Below are 16,401 nucleotides of genomic sequence, written 5' to 3' on the forward strand. Positions count from 1 at the left end.
TTCCGTTTGTTGATGGCTGTGGAGATGTCTTCAATATCCAGTTCATTGTCTGTTAGAAAATGGGGGTCTGCCAGTGCACACTATCAGCTTGAATGAAGGTGTTTGGATCTTGAATGACGGTGTGTGCCATCGGTGCACAGAACACACTATGCACACACCTCATCAGGATATGTCTATTATGTGGGGTTTTCATTTTCTTCCTTGTACTTCATCTATTGTTCATGTATAAATGCTTAGTAAATTTGTTATGCATGATCTTCCTTTTCTAAAACCAAATTGGGAGTTATTTATTATTTCATTTTCTGCCGGATATTCTAACTATTTTCTTTAATTACAATTTCACAGATCTTTCCCACAACACTGGTCAGTGACACTGGTCTATAATTTAGGGACTGTGTGTGTGTGTGTGTGTGTGTGTATTTACCTAGTTGCATTTACTTATACAGTTGTATTGTATAGGGTTCAAGCGGGGCTCATAGTGTCCTGTCTTCATATCTCCATTTATCTAGTTTTTAAAGAAGGTTATGCACACCATGTGCTGTAACAATTCCATTATCCAATGCATTCCAATTTTCCACCGTTCTGTGTGGAAAACTGTATTTTCCAATATCCTTCACACACTGCCTTATCCTGATCATCTTTTCATGTCCTCTTGTCCTTCCATCTTCCACCAACAGCACCAGGTCGTCTTTGTCTATTTTTTCAATGTCATTAAATTTACTATCTTGTACATTGTTATTAGGTCCCCCCGTTCTCTTCTATCTTGTAAGGTTGGTAGTCCCATTTCCTTCAGTCGTTCTTCATATGTGAGGTCCTTTAATTCCGGCACCATCTTTGTAGCAATCTTCTGTATCCTTTCCAATTTTCTTGTATCCTTTTTAGAGCTCGGAGACCACACCACTGCTGCATATTCCAGCCTTGGACCTATCATGCTTGTGATGATTTTTTTCATCATATATTTATTGATGTTATGAAATGCCACTCTTACATTGGTCAACATCTTATATGATAGTCCAAATATCTTGCTTATGTGTTTATTAGGGCTCAGATTTTCTTGTATGATCACTCCAAGATCTTTTTCCTCTTTAGTCTTCATTATTTGCTCCTCCCCCATCAAATAGTTCTATGCTGGTCTTCTCTTACTCTTTCCTAGTCCCATTATGTGGCATTTCTTGGCATTAAACTCCAATTTCCACTTCTTGCTCCATTCATAGATATTGTTTATATCTTCCTGCAACAGCAGACAGTCCTCTCTGGTTTTGATAACTCTTAGCAACTTTGCATCATCAGCGAATAAATTTATATAACTGTTTTCCCCAATATGAATGTCGTTTACATAAACTTGAAACATAATGAGGGCTAACACTGACCCTTGTGGCACTCTGCTAGTTACTTTACCCCAAAATGAGTATGTATCTCTAATTACAGTTCTCATTTCCCTATCCTTCAAATCTCTTGTCCATTCGAGCAAGGTTCCACGCAGTTCTCCTATGTTCTCTAGTTTCCAAAGAAGTCTTTTGTGTGGGACTTTATCAAAAGACTTTTTAATGTCCAGGTATACTGTGTCTACCCATCCATCTCCGTTTTCAAGTCCTGCAATAATTCTCGAGTAGAAGCTTAACAAGTTTGATACACATAACCGCCCTGTCCTGAACTCAAATTGAATGTTCGATATGACTTGCTCCTCTTCTAGAAATTTAACCCATTTTTCATTGATAATTATTTCCCATAACTTCCCCAAGACACTTGTAAGTGACACTGGTCTGTAGTTTAGTGGTTCAGTTGCCTTTCTTCCTTTAAATATTGGTATTACGTTGGCTCTCTTCCACTCTAGTGAAACTTTCCCTTCAAATGAACTTTTAATTATTTTCCAAATTGGATCCAGTAATTGCTCTTTACATTCTTTTAACACCCAGCTTGATACACCATCTGGCCCCATTGCTTTTTTGACTTCCAACTTATCCAGTAATCTTCCAATATCCTGTTTGTGCACTGCGATCTCCTGTAATCCTTGGCAATCCAATGTCCTATTAGGTTCTGTGAAATCATCTTCTGCAGTGAATACCGTTTTGAAGCTCTCATTCATTATTTAACATATTTCCTTCTCTGTTTGGTATGTCTTCCCTTCTTTAATTTTTTTTTTCAATTGTTTCCTTATTCTTTGTTTTGCCATTTTTAAACTTGTAGAAAAGTTTGGATTCATCCTTGCTTTTATTCACTACATCCTTCTCAAACTTTCTTGCTTCCTCTACTTACTCATTTCTAGTATCTTTGTACTGCCAACTATTAGTCATTTCCCTGCTTTAAGAGTTTCTTCCATGCTTTATCCTTTGCCCTTTTTTGCTTGTATACATCTAGCATTGTACCAAGCATGTATTTTTTTTCTGAACTCTATAAACAGGGACAAACTTTTTTACTCCATTGTATTTCTATAAGAATATATCATATTTCTCTTGTACAGTCTTTCTGCACATATTACTCCACTCAATATCAGCAAAATAACTCCTTAATTTTTCAAAATCCATTCTTGCATAATTTAATCTCTCTCCTTTTCTCCTTTATAGTCCTCTCTGTAACTTATCTCATCTTCCTCCTGCATTTGCATCTCTAATGTCACATGATCACTGACATTAATAACACCAGTGTAGAGCTGCTCAAAGCAGGGGGTGAGGCTATGCTCTGTGGGTTGCATGCTGTTTTGACTGCTATGTGGCATTCAGGTACCATTCCCCCTGACTGGAAAAAGGGGTTGGTCATCTATATCTGGAAGGGGAAAGGGGACCATCAGGACTGCAACAACCACTGCAGTATAACACTGGCAAGGTGTCTGCCCATTTGCTGTTGATGCATATCTGCAGTCACCTGCTGAAACACCAGACCTGAACAAAACTGACCAAATCCTAGCGCTTCGCATACTGGTGGAGTGCCGATACGAGTTTCAACAAAGGATGCTTGCTGCCTATAATTGATCTCAAGAAGACGTTCGATTCAGTGCATCGAGAGAAACTTTGGAATCTTCTGTGCCTCTGGAATTCCTGCAAGGATTATTGGTCTATTAATTGGCCTCTACTCCGAGACTGTGAGTACTGTGATGTGTGGAGGGGGTGTATCCAGCTTCTTTCCTGTGAATATGGGAATGCAGCAGGGATGTGTGCTTGCTCAATCACTTTTCAACACTTGCATGGACTGGGTACTAGGCAGAGTTGTTGATTAAAGTCACTGTAGAGCATGTCGGCAATACTGAGATTACAGATCTTGTTTTTGCCAATGATGCAGTAATCTTTGTGAGTCACTGAAGGTTCTGGTAATGGCTCTAGAGGCACTGCACAAGGAGGCAAAGCCCTTGGGACTCCAGGTTTCCTGGCCCAAGACCAAGGTTTAGATGTTTGGAGGCTTAGTGGATGAAGCAAGTCCATGCGTGGAGTGAGGATGTTGAGATCTCGGAAAAGTTCACATACCTTGGTAGTGTAGTACATAATGACAATGGGTCAAACCAAGAAGTTGTACGGTGGATTGGCCTGGCACACATTATTATGGACTCGCTCAACACAAGTCTTTGGTGTTGTCAGTACCTGTGCAAACGGATGAAGATTGGTGTTGTCAGTACCTGTGCAAACAGATGAAGATTTGGATCTTCAAGTCACTGGTGATCCCTGTCTTACTCTATGATTGTGAGACATGGACACTGAACATCTCTCTCTCTCTCTCTCTCTCTCTCTCTCTGCCTTCACTCTCTCTCTCTCACTCTCTCTCTCTCTCTCTCTCTCTCTCTCTCTCTCTCTCTCTCTCTCTCTCTCTCTCTCTCTCTCTCTCTCTCTCTCTCTCTATATATATATATATATATATATATATATATATATATATATATATATATATATATATATATATATCAGGCATACTCCATTATATAGATGGATGAGGCCCCTGTACAGAGTTTGTGGCTGAGAGGCTGAGTAAATTTTGCTAGAGATTAAGTTCACTCTGATCAAATAAAAAGTCTTAGATTCTCAGGTGTCTTATGACTTCCAGTTTGACCTGTGAAATTTCTATGTGGTTGGACTTCTACAGTATGGAAAAAAAAAAAAAAAAAAAAAAAAATATATATATATATATATATATATATATATATATATATATATATATATATATATATATATATATATATATATATATATATATATATATATATGGTATAGGTCCAGTGGTATTATCAGAGTAGGACTGCACAAGAAGTTGGCTTGTAAAGATCTTTGACAAATATCAGGAGAGTGAGTGGCGAGATAAAACTCTGAGGAACAGGGACTCTACCACAGCAACAATCTGTCAGTCAGAAACTTCATCTGAAGTGACAAGGAAGGATAGAAGACATGGGAGCATAGTTTGGGAATTTAGCCACAAAATTTTGTAAGTGTAAATTCTAAAATGGAGTCAACAAAACCATAATACAATCCTGAATATACATTAGCATTGAATTAATAAATTTATATATACTACATACACTAAGATCATAAGTTGTAATGACCGGTGGAATATTTCATAATCATCTTAGATGCAGATAGTACAGGTGAGTTCACACATCAATTTGTAACTGAAATTGCAAATTGGTAGTTTCCAACTGAATTTTGGTGTCTAGCAACTGGAAAAACCAGTTGCAAAACAAGACCAATATGTTGGTCTTGTTCAGTTGATTTGCAACTTTGTTTATGTTGATGTCATGGAGGAAGGTTTAAAAATGTTGTGTCCAGATGTAGAGATGATGTTGAAATTAGTGAGAGAGAAAGGGCACATCTGGGATCTTCAAAATGAATTGTACAGCAAAAAAAGATAATGCAAATTGACATTCAATGAGATCCGTGGCACTCTCCAAGAAATGCTTCCCTTTATGCAGGGTGGTGTTGGTGAGGATTTAATACTTGGGGTGATTTAGTTTGATCACAATCATCATTATCACCAGAGGAAGACTTCTTGTTGGGTAGTTGTTAATTTACCTTCACTTATTGCCAACCAGCCCATACTTCTCAGTCGCTATGTGTGAATGTGTTCCAACTAGAAGGGCTCAGGCGATACTTCTAGTGACTTGCAATTTCCATTGCACATTGACACATGTGAACTCACCTTTAACAAGGAAATTAGACTTAGTTTAAATCCTTAAACCTGCCACCAAGTCTTCAGGTAGTTTGTGCAGTTTACACTAATGACAGGTTGACAAATGCTATGACTACACGGCTGACCTGCATGACATAGGTCTGTACTCTTAAACACAATGCTCTTACCATAACTATTTTTAGAGGCCAGAGAGATTATTATAATAGCTTTGCATGAATATTTCTTGTTAATTTGGAACCTTTGTCACTTAACCATAAATTTCACTAATAAATCTGTGCAACTTTAACTAGTGCCTTTTGCAAACAAAGTACAGAATATGTTCCATAATAGTAAATGTGCAATGCTTCACATGAGTCTCTCTTTTGCAGCCATGCAGTGAGGAAGGGTGGGAGAAGCATGTACTATAGTTGCAGACTTCATGAATTGCTCACCATCCTCATCCAACATTGCCTCAGTATCTTGCAGTACTTCAAATCTAGTAGCACTGATATCCCTGTTTCCAGTTTTCCATCATGATGCCAGCATTCAGACAAAGCATGATGGTAACAGGTAATTATAATTGGTTTGTAAAGACATGTTGGCATGTGGAGAGGCACTGAATGGTGGAAAGCTTAACTGATAGAATTTATCATAATGGTAGGAATATTAGTGTACTAATATGTGTACAGGTCTACAAATGTGATGAAAGGGAGAAAAGATCAATCTTTGGAGTAAAGGAAAACTGGTGTAAAAAACGAGAAATAGTGAGATAGAGATGGGGAAAATGTATATAGATTGAATATGATAAAACACTGGTAGATGTGCATGGGAAAGGGAGAGGACACCTATCTGTTTTATTCATAGGTACAAACTAAGGAGGTATGAGAGAACTGGACTTGAGGATGAGAAAGTGGAAGGTGTTTGATGCTAGGAAACTACCTTGCCAAGTGGATTATTCAAAGTTGGGAGGGTAAGCATCTTGAGATCTTTCATGAACATTTATGTCTTAGGGAGGAGGAATATAGAATGAGATAGGGAGTACTATATTGTACTTGTAAAAGGGATGTAAGATTGAGAAATATAAAAAATGGTTAATTTTTGCTTTAGAGAAATAAACAAAATAAGGGTGAGACTAGTTTTGTGTTGTAAGGCCATGGGAGATGGGGAGGCATGCAGTTGACAAGATCAGATTGTTAGAATCAAAATAAGGGTGGAAGATAGCCATGAGAGGGGAGACATGCAGTTAGCATTAAAATGGAGGTACATATAGAGATAGCAGAGGATGCAGCTGTGTGATGGAGAGGGGCTGAAGTGTTTCGTTGGTCTGAGAAGAGTTGGCAGGACTATAATAACCATCCAGATCTATTTTGGCCACCAAGGTGAAATCTAACCAGCCACAGGAAAAAAATGTTTTCACATTACTAAGTTTATTTATTTTCTATGGGACATGTTGAATTTTTCTTCACTAGAATATGCTTGTTGTGTAGTTTTTATGAACTTAAACTGTGCATATTAGAATTATTTAAACCTTAATTCCACAGAATTCTTCTCCCTTCTGCATACTCCAGAGGAAGGGTCTAACTATACTTCTTGCATCCATGGTGCTACACTCTTCCTTTCATTATATACCTTACTGTATTGGCAGATGAAGTTCACACCTTCCACTGAAACATAAAAGGAAAATGAATGCCAACTCTAAGTTCCAACACTTAATAATACGTAGTGGTGTCTGGCAATGTTAACACTCGGGTTTATGCCTTGGAGTATTACTGATTTCAGTAACCTGCAGGCAGTAATAAGGGGAGATGTGTATGCCCCTGAAATCTTTGGACACTACTTTGTTCTGTCTTCATTTTTTTGTCTTAAAGTTTTCCCAGGAGAATTCAACATTGGCAAATCTACTTCCACAAAGATAGAATGAGGCCAAATCTGATCACCCCAAGGCAGAAAATGTAAAGATTGGAGATATTGCTAGCCAGGTAGGATGACAATCAAAGATAATCATGTTGCATGACTATCACTGTCTTTCACAGCATTGATGATGCCTTGCTTTCCTGGTATGATGCTTGTGCTTTACATCTGATCCTGATTACTTACCCACTGCAGTTAGCGTCATTACAATCTTGTCCTGCAATAACTACCACTGTTGCCATAAGTCAGATTAAGGAAATGCATCAGAATCACCCGAAGGAATTCTTAGTGGATGGATCCTGGAGACTTTGGTGATAGTGTGACTTAACACCATAGTCAGCCACCCCGTGGAGATTCAGCTCTGCACTGATGCTCTTCACCTGTCACATGGAGGGAGGAAATGAAAGGCAAGCTGGATAAAATAGTAGACCAGGAAATTATCACACCAGTAGTGGTGAGTTATTAGCCTTGTGTCACCCAATGACTGTTGCCCTTGAAAACAGGCATCTGCATGACAATCGATCTGTTAAAGGTCAACCAACAACAACCTTTACTGTCGCCACACTCAGTGATGCAGCTCATCAGAGGTTCTCAGTTAACGCTGGATGCTGTGTTGGGTTATTAGTAATTGCTCCAGGATGAAGTATTATATCCAATAATGACTTATCTCTCCCTGGGGTTCATACAAATTCCTCGAAGGTTCCATGGTTTGTTTATTTATTATTTTTTCTCATAGGTGATGCATTTTGGAGAGTATTAATAATTAAACCTTTGTTGAGGTGTTGCTATAGGACTGAATAACAGCTAATTATAATCACTTTGATAAGCTCAAATTATTTTGCTGATACATTACTTATATTAAACCACTTCCTTTTATTTTCAGCTCATCATGTCTGCAGTTTCATGTGAAGAGGAGGAAAGTGGACCTTGAGCATCAAGCCTTCAACCCTGACTGGAATTCAAACACTGTGCACAGGCCCGGTGCTTCTTTATGCTTCAAGACTGTGGTTGTCCTGAAAGTGTACAATGTGTGCTGCCACTGAAAGACAGAGTACCGATCGTCAAACTTTGCACTGATTTCTGCTGCGGAGAGGAATGACGCGATGGTTAGACTGTCAGACAACAGCTGTGCACTTCCACAAGCAGACTACTGAAGGTGGTGTCTCCTGGCTCCTTGCTTGCTGGATAAAGCTACTCATGGATGGGATTATTTCATCAAATAATGCCTTGTTGCTATGGTGGACTCAGCCTGTCCAGAGAAATATTCCAGCTTTTAGAGCACTAGCCTTTCATCTGTCGCAGTTCACATTTGGATCGGACAACATGCATGACCCACTCAAGACCCACAACTCAAGCCTTGTTGCCTGCCTTATCTCTCACTTTTGACAAGATGATCACTAACACAAGACAGTCCTGCTGACTGATTTCATCTGTGGAATAACTGCTGACCTCCATGTATGTGAGGAATTCCTGCAAGCTGTCCTGCTGCATGACACCACCACTGAGCAAGACATCTTTGACACCATACTTCAGTGTGAAGAAGCATTCCCTGGACTCTCCTGTCTTGTGTGTGTGATGACCAACTGTACCTTGGCTTTGATTGGGGAGAAAGGCGGCTCCACTCTGCCAATGGTGCTGCCAATAGTGCACCATTGTGAGACTACTATACATTTCAGCGGTGGACAAACGGTGTTTTTTGCAGATATCTCCTAAATCAGTGGTTCCCAAACTGGGGGGCGCGCCCCCCTAGGGAGGCGTAAAGAGAATTCAAGGGGGGCGTGAAGTCATCTGCTAAAAAAAATGTTTTAATAGATTATAAGAATAATAAAATCAAAATGTCTCTCTGGAATGTACTATTATTTGTTTGAGTGGCTTTCATTATTAAAATTTAATACAAACAGATATCTGTTTTCCTGAACAATGCTAAGAAATAAATGCAATAAAATAAAATAAGTTCACATGAGCAAAAGAGGAAGTGGGAGGGGGGGGCGTGCGGGTCTACTGGAAGCAAGAAGGGGGCGTCAGGTAAGATAGTTTGGGAACCACTGTCCTAAATGAATCGTTGGATGAGTATGATATTTCAACACACTACCTTGAACATCCGTTTGTAATTTATGGTTAATATACCACAGTGCTATATGTGTTATGTGAGGAGTTTACTGAGTGATATTACGGCTAATCCAGTCATCATATCAAAGGTGGTTATACAGAATCGGACGAGTGTGGCGTACTCCTCTAACCCCTCCACCACCACCACCCTGAAGAACCCCCAGACCACTCCTTCTCTACCCCAGTATCGCATGACCCTCTTCCCTGCTTCCCTCTTCACCCCCTATTCACACCATCTTTAATTTCTTCCCTATTGTAATTACATACGTATAGGTATGTATAATAGTTACATACGTCAGTATGTACATACATATATTACATTAATAATATTATTCAATACAATTGCTGGTATATGTGGACATGAAAACCAGAGTGGGTCAAACGACTGTGAAAGCAATAGCTAATTCCGCTGTTAATGGCCGTATAGCTAGATAATAAACTATGTATCTAACAACAAAATAATAATAATAGCTAGATAATAAACTATGTATCTAACAACAAAATAATAATAATATATAATATAAACTGGACCACTTTTTATGATCAATAGGTAGACAGTACGCAATAAGAGTATCAACTTTTCTTAACAGTAGGAGGTCCAGGTCACAGGTAATTCCAGCACATGTTCACATGGCTGACCATAACGACTGCAAACATGGCTTTTCATAGTTCCTCTCCTCTTCCTTCCTCACTTTAACATATTAATTTTTTCACTGTCTAAGTTTTCCTTATTTACTGCATTTCTATTTCTCCTCCACCTTTTTTCCCATGCTCCATCTCTTTTCTCCTTTGCCCTGGCACACCTTGCATTAAACCAATCTTTTTTTCCTTCTTCTTTAGGTCTATATTTCGGGACATATTCCCTGACTCCTGTTCTGTATATTTCCAAAAATATATTTCTTTTGCACCCTCTCAGTGTTGTTTTCCATCTCCTCCCAGTTAACATATTTGAAATAGATAGTTCTTGAGATTCTCAATATCAGCCTTTCTGTAATTTAGTCAGTCTTCTTTGTCTGATTCATCTGTTCTTGAGATTCTCAATATCAGCCTTTCTGTAATTTAGTCAGTCTTCTTTGTCTGATTCATCTCTATCTTCTTTTCCCTCTTCTATATCCATTTCTAAAATTACATGGTCACTCTTTCCCAATGGGCACTTATACTTTATATCATCATTCATTTGTATACCCCTTGTAAAAACCAGGTCCAACCTCGCTGGCTCGTTGTTTCCTCTGAATCTTGTGGTTTCCCTAACTCTCTGGTCCATCATATTGTCTATCATTAGGTTCAGGAATCTTTCTCCCTAGGCTTCTTCCTACATACCACTTTCATAATTTTCCCAGTCCACTTCTTTACAGTTGAAGTCTCCTACTAATAACACTTTTCTCCTTTCTTTAATGACTCTCATTAGACTCCTTATTGTGTCTTCTATCATGTCTTTATATTCTTGATTGGTCCATGAATTTGTTTTCTGTGGCACATACGTTCTAATGATTGTTATCTCTTTTTTATTAATATGCATCTTAATATACAGTACTTCTGCTTTTTCTTCCCATATTCCACTTGGTTTACCACCAACTCTTTCCTTAACATTATCATAACTCCTCCTCCTCCTTTACCCACTCTGTCTTTTTTCCTCCATACATTATATCTATTATCTATGTCTATTGTGATTGCCTCATTCAATTTTGTTTCGGCCAGGCATACAATATCCGGTTCTTCTTTCTTTAGGTAATCTTTTCTAATTTACTTGATAGAAGCCCGTCTATGTTCATATACATCATTTTTAGTTTCTTGCCCTTATATCTTTTAGTTAAACTTGATCCACTGTTTCCTCTTCCTTCTCTCTTATATACCATTTCCTTATCTCGTCTCCTAGAATTCTCCAAAAAAATGCCTTTTTCTCCTCCTCTGACTTTTCATTATTTTTTTTCCCTTACTGCTGATGCCAGTTCATTGTATCTCTTTCTTTCTTCTTATATAGATATCCTTGCAGCCTTCCGTTTCCCGAAGTTTTGTAGTTCTATATAATATCTCTTCAGTTGCTGCTTGTGAATTTAGTAGTATCTTTATTGGCCTTGTGTGTGTGTGTGTGTATTTACCTATTTGTGTATTACAGGGCCCGAGCTAAGCTCTTTGTGTCCTGTCTCCTTGTCCATTCCTGTCATATCTCTCTTTCATCTGATTGACACGACATCACTGCTCAGTTTATTCCACTTATCAATGCTACGATGCAGGAAACTGTATTTTCTCACGTCATTTATTAGCTTTTTTCCATGTCCTCGGAGATGATTACTTATGGTCACCTTTATCAACTCTCTGTCCAGTATGTCAATCTTGTTCACCAATTTATACATAGTTATCATGTCTCCTCTTGTTCTTCTCTCTTCTAATGTGGTCAGCCCCAGCTTCCTCAGTCTAACTCCTTGAGTCCTGGTACCATCCTTGTTGCCAGCCTCCGTACCCTTTCTACCTTCTTCACATTTTTCTTCATATGCGGTGGCCAGACACAAGCTGCATATTCTAACTGGGGTCTTATTAAGGTACATAATATCTTCCTCATCATTCCTTCATCTAGGTAGTGGAACGCAAGGCCAATATTTTGAAGCATGTTATATGTTTTCCAAAAAATCTTGTTAATGTGTTTCTCCGGTGACAAAGTGTTTTGCAGTTACTCTAAGTCTTTCTCCTCATTGGTCTCTTTAATTTTCTCATCACCCAGCCTGTAATCCCAGTTTGGTCTGCATCTACTTCTTCCCATTTTCATAACATGGGTCTTGTTTATATTAAATTCCATCTGCCACTCCTTACTCCACTCATATATATTACCAAGATCTTCCTGTAACTTGTTACAATCTTCCACATTCCTTACTCTCCTCAGAATTTTAGTATCGTCCGCAAACATGTTCATGTAACTGTCAATTCCTACTGGCATATCATTAACATAAATAAAAAACATGATGGGACCAAGCACTGACCCTTGTGGAACTCCACTGGTTACCTTCTTCCACTCGGACTTCCTTCCTCTCACCACTATTCTCATTTCTCTTCCCACTAAGTAATTTTCCATCCATTTTGCTAGTTTATCATTTACTCCTCCAATCTTCTTTAGTTTCCACATCAGTCTATTGAGTGGTACTTTATCAAAGGCCTTTCTCAAGTCCAGGTAGATAGCATCCACCCATCCCTCTCTATGTTGTAGTATGTCAGTCCCTCTTGAATAAAAACATAATAAATTGGATACGCACGATCTTCCTTTTCTGAAACCAAACTGTCTTTCACTCAGAATGTTTTCACTTTCTAGATACTCACTCCACTTAGCTTTAATTACTTCTTCACATACCTTGCACAATATACTAGTCAACGATACTGGTCTATAATTTAGCCTAGTTACCTAGTTGTAGTTTTACAGGGCCAGGCCTTTATGCTCGTGTGGCCCCGTCTCCATATCTACACTTATCCAATCTTACTTTAAAAGTGTGCACACTCATTGCAGACACTACTTCATCTAAACTGTTCCACGTCTCAATACATCTCTGCGGGAAACTATATTTTATAATATCTCTCAGACATCTTACTTTTCTCAGCTTTTTACTATGCGATCTTGTGCTTCGGATGTCATATTCTTTTCTCAGGATCAGTTTCTCATTATCCACTTGGTCCATTCCGTTGATCAATTTATAAACTTGTATCAGGTCTCCTCTCTCCCTTCTTTGTTCCAGGGTTGGTAGATCCATAGCCTTTAGTCTCTCCTCATATGTCATCCCTTCAAATTCCGGAACCATTCTTGTAGCTATTCTTTGTAGCCTCTCCAATTTCCTTATGTGTTTCTTTTTATGAGGGGTCCACACTACTCCTGCATATTCCAATATGGGTCTTATTATAGTACTTATCAATTTCTTCATCATTTCTTTGTCCATGTAGTGAAATGCTACTCCAATATTCCTTAGCAATTATGTTTCTCTAAAAATTCTATCAATATGGCTTACTGGTTGATTGTTTTCTTCCATCGTCACTCCTAAGTCCTTTTCCTTTTTGACTTTCTCCAGTTCTACTCCATCTCCCATCTTATAGATTCCCACAGGTCATCTTTCACTCTTTCCCATTTCCATGACATGACTTTTGTTCACATTGAATTCCATTTCCCATTTCTTACTCCATTCCAAGATCTTATTTAGGTGTTCTTGCAGTATTTCACAATCCTCCTTTTGCTTTATAACTCTGCACAGTTTTGTATCGTCTGCAAACAAATTTATGTAGCTGTTCACTCCTTCTGGCATGTCGTTAATATAAATGAGGAAAAGTATTGGTGCCAATACTGACCCCTGTGGCACTCCGCTTTCTACTGCTCTCCACTTTGACTTCATATCTTTAACTACCGTCCTTATTTCTCTCCCCCTCAAATAATTTTCTATCCATCTCGATGTACTTCCTTTTAAGCCACCCTTCTCCTCTAACTTCCACAGTAATCTTGCATGTGGCACTTTGTCAAATGCCTTTTTTAAATCCAAATAAATGCAGTCAACTCATCCCTCTCTCTCTTGTACTCTATCAACTATTCTAGAATAGAAACTCAATAAATTAGTTACACAAGACCGTCCTTTTCTAAAACCAAATTGGCTATTTGATATTAATTTGTTGTCTTCAAGGAACTCGATCCATTGTTTCTTTATTATTCTTTCACACATCTTGCATATTACACTAGTTAGTGATACCGGTCTGTAATTTAAAGGTTCTTCTTTCCTTCCGCTCTTATATATGGAAACCACCTCGGCTCTTTTCCATTCTACTGGTACTGTTCCATTTTCTATTGAGCATTTCATGATGTTGTATATAGGACTTGCTAGTTCTTCCCTACATTCTTTCAGTATTCTGCCTGAGACTTCATCCGGTCCCATTGCCTTCTCTTCATCCAGTTCCTTCATTAACTCTTTTATTTCAAGCTTGGTTACTAAGTCTCTTTCATATAGATTGTCTTTCTATTACTCTGTGGCCTCTCAAATTTGGATTCCTTAGTAAAGACCACCTGGAATTTTTTATTTAATAGTTCTGCCATACTTTTTGGGTCTTCCACCATCCCGTTCTCTCCTTTTAACCTTTCTATTGTTTCTTTTTGCCTAATTTTTCCATTTATGAATCTATAGAACAATTTTGGTTGCTCCTTACATTTTTCGACAATGTCTTTTTCAAAGTTCTTTTCCTCTTCCTTCCTCACCTCAACATATTCATTTCTTGCTGCTTTGAATTTTTCCTTATTTGCTGGATTCCTATTCCTCCTCCACCTTTTCCATGCTCCATCTCTTTTCTCCTTTGCCTTGGCACACCTTACATTAAACCAATCTTTCTTTCCTTCTTCTTTAGGTCTATATTTTGGGACATATTCCCTGACTCCTGTTTTGTATATTTCCAAAAATAAGTTATATTTGTCTTGCATTGTCTCTGAGTTTTCCATCTCCTCCCAGTCTGTTTTTAAAATAGTTCTTGAGATTCTCAATATCAGCCTTTCTGTAATTTAATCGGTCTCCTTTGTATGAATCGTCTCTATCTTCCTTTCCCTCTTCTATATCTATTTCTAATATTACATGGTCACTCTTTCCCAATGGGCACTTATATCTTATATCATCATTCATTTGTATACCCTTGTAAAATTAGGTCCAATCTCGCCGCTCGTCGTTTCCTCTGAATCTTGTGCATTCCTTTACTCTCTGGTCCATCATATTGTCTATCATTAGGTTCAAGAATCTTTCTCCCAGGCATCTTCCCCATACCACTTTCATAATTTTCCCAGTCCACTTCTTTACAGTTGAAATCTCCTACTAATATCACTTTTCTCCTTTCTTTAACGATTCTCATTAGACTCCTTATTATGTCATCTATCATGTCTTTATATTCTTGATTGGTCCATGAATTTGTTTTTGGTGGCACATATGTTACAATGATTGTTCTCTTTTTTATTAATATGCATCTTAATATACAATACTTCTGCTTTTCCTTCCCCACATTCCATTTCATTTATCACTATCTCTTTCCTTAACATAATCATAACTCCTCCTCCTCCTTTACCCACTCTGTCTCTTCTCCATACATTATACCTATTGTCCAAGTCTATTTTGATTGCCTTATTTAGTTTTGTTTCAGCCAGGCATACAATATCTGGATTTTCTTTCCTTATGTAATCTCTTGATTCTAATTTACTTGATAAAACCCCGTCTATGTTCGTATACATCATTTTTAGTCTATTGCCTTTATCATTTTTAGTTAAACTTGTTCCACTTTTTTCTCTTCCTTCTCGTTTATATACCATTTCCTTATCCTGTCTCCCAGAATTCTCCAAAAAAATGCCTTCTTCTCCTCTTCTGACCTTTCATTATTCTTTTCCCTTACTGCTGCTGCCAGTTCATTGTATCTCTTCCTTTCTTCCTCATTTCTATTTTTCTTTATATAGATATCCTTGCAGCCTTCTGTTTCTCTAAGTTTTGTTGTTCTATATAATATTTCTTCTGTTGCTGCTTGTGATTTTAGTAATATTTTAATTGGTCTCATTTTCCTTCTTGATATGGTCCCATTCTGTTTATTTCTTCTACTTCCTCTTCCAAGTTCTGCCTATCTTCGTCATTAAGATTCTTCAGTAGGTCTTTGACTGATTTCATTTCTTCTTTTTCTCTTTTTGGTCTATATTTTATATTTTTTTCTTTTATTCCAAATACGACTACACTTCTTTTTTTCTGCAATTTCTCTAACTAGATTTTCTTTTGTCTTGAGGACTCCTATCATTTTGTTTGTCATATTTTCTTCTTTTCTTTAAGTTGTTCTTGAATCACCTCCTGAAAATCGGCCTTATCTTTCTTATCTCGAACTCTCCATGCTTGTACTTCTTTTTTAATCACGTTCTGTACTCTTTCCTCTTCCTTGTTTACTAGATCTTTCAGCTTCTCCTTTTCTTTCTCGGCTTTACCGAGTCCTTCTTCCATCTGCTTCTTGTAGTTAGCTACTTCCTTTTTTAATTCTTCATTTTCCGCTCTTAGCCTAGCTTCATTTTCTTCCACTTTTCTTATCCTTTCTCTCAGTCTTATAAACTCCATTTCCTGTTCTTTATTCTCTTTCATTTCCATCTTCTCCTTTATCAGTTTATCTAGTTTACATTCAATATTTGACACTCTCTTAAGTAGTGAAGTTGTCGTCGTATCGAACCCTTGAATCGCGTTCTCCCTCACCAACATAGTCATCATCAGCCCTTCTCTATTCTCATGTCTGCATTTGGATGGAATATCTTTTTCACTCATTATTCTTTAATAATTG

The 16,401-nt window shown here is 37.9% G+C and overlaps 1 long non-coding RNA gene across 3 annotated transcripts in view; it reads right to left on the reverse strand.

Moving 5' to 3' along the window:
* Positions 1-4,400: 4,400 nt before the first annotated feature.
* LOC123516478 overlaps positions 4,401-16,401 on the reverse strand; it is a 33,133-nt gene continuing 21,132 nt past the window's right edge. For all 3 annotated transcript variants that reach the window (XR_006678199.1, XR_006678198.1, XR_006678197.1), the window contains exons 4-5: positions 7,183-7,376; positions 4,401-6,749 (exon numbers count right to left, since the gene is read on the reverse strand). This is a non-coding gene — a long non-coding RNA (uncharacterized LOC123516478). The remainder of the gene's footprint in view (positions 6,750-7,182; positions 7,377-16,401) is intronic.

This window comes from Portunus trituberculatus, chromosome 41, assembly GCF_017591435.1.
Source record: "Portunus trituberculatus isolate SZX2019 chromosome 41, ASM1759143v1, whole genome shotgun sequence".
Taxonomy (NCBI): domain Eukaryota; kingdom Metazoa; phylum Arthropoda; class Malacostraca; order Decapoda; family Portunidae; genus Portunus; species Portunus trituberculatus.